The sequence below is a fragment of the Belonocnema kinseyi genome, chromosome 8 (assembly GCF_010883055.1).
Source record: "Belonocnema kinseyi isolate 2016_QV_RU_SX_M_011 chromosome 8, B_treatae_v1, whole genome shotgun sequence".
Classification (NCBI taxonomy): Eukaryota; Metazoa; Arthropoda; class Insecta; order Hymenoptera; family Cynipidae; genus Belonocnema; species Belonocnema kinseyi.
In genome coordinates, this window is record NC_046664.1 from 101682982 (window position 1) to 101684117 (window position 1136).

General features: G+C 33.5%; 1 protein-coding gene across 1 annotated transcript in view; it reads right to left on the reverse strand.

Moving 5' to 3' along the window:
- LOC117179092 overlaps nucleotides 1–1136 on the reverse strand; it is an 887384-nt gene that overhangs the window by 628549 nt on the left and 257699 nt on the right. The gene's annotated exons all lie outside the window — the stretch shown is intronic.

The following is a 1136-nucleotide window of genomic DNA, read 5'->3' on the forward strand; positions in this document are numbered from 1 at the left end:
AATAATGATCCTGATTTTCTCAAAAGGGTTATAACTGGGGATGAATCGTAGGTATATGGTTATGACGTCGAAACTAAAGCCCAATCGTCTCAGTGGAAGCATTCTGAGTCTCCAAGACCGAAGAAAGCACGTCTAGTTCGATCAAATGTGAAGGTTTTGCTCACTGTCTTCTTGAATTACCGTGGCGTAGTGCATCAGGAATTCTTACTACAAGGTCGTACGGTCAATAAGGAGTATTACCTTCAAGTTATGCGCCGTTTGCGAGAGGTGATACGTAAAAAACGTCCGGAACTTTGGAAAAACAATTCGTGGCTTTTGCATCACGATAATGCACCTGCTCATTCATCGTTGCTTGTGAAAGATTTTCTGATCAAAAACAGCACCACAGTCACGCCTCAGCCTCCATATTCACCGGATTTGGCGCCCAGTAACTTTTTTCTTTTCCCAAAACTGAAGAGACCCATGAAAGGACATCGATTTTCAACGATTGAGGAGATAAAAACTGCATCGCTGAAAGAACTCAAGGCTATACCACAAATAATTATCAGAAGTGCTTCGATGATTGGAAAAAGCGTTGGCACAAGTGAATTATATCTGAAGGGGATTACTTTGAAGGGGACAACATAAATATTGAGGAATAAATGAATATTTTTTGAGAAAACCATAAAGTCACCTTATTTTTTTAACACACCTCGTATCTACTGATTTCATGATTTTTTACATAAATAGAAGTAAAGTTTCCTTTTTTTATTAAAGCTTCTATTGAATACTCTTTTTCACGATTACGTAGAACTAAGATATTGCAACAACACTTTTATTATTTATTTATTTTTATACATTATATATATTATTTATTATTTAAATTTGATCAAAATTGAAATTAGGATTAAAATTAGTTTTAATTTAGTTTCAATTTTCATAAAACTTAAATCATATAATAATTATGGTAAATAGATAATAAAAAGTATTAATTAATATTATAAGTTTTTGCTTGAAGGAATTTTTCCTTGCGATTTGGGTCCTATGAAAATACTTCATTATAAAACGTGCATTTCTTAAAACAGGTTAAATTGGCAAACGTTCCGACCACGGATATGGTTCCTCCTCAGTGCCAGATAGCAGATTTAAATAAATTA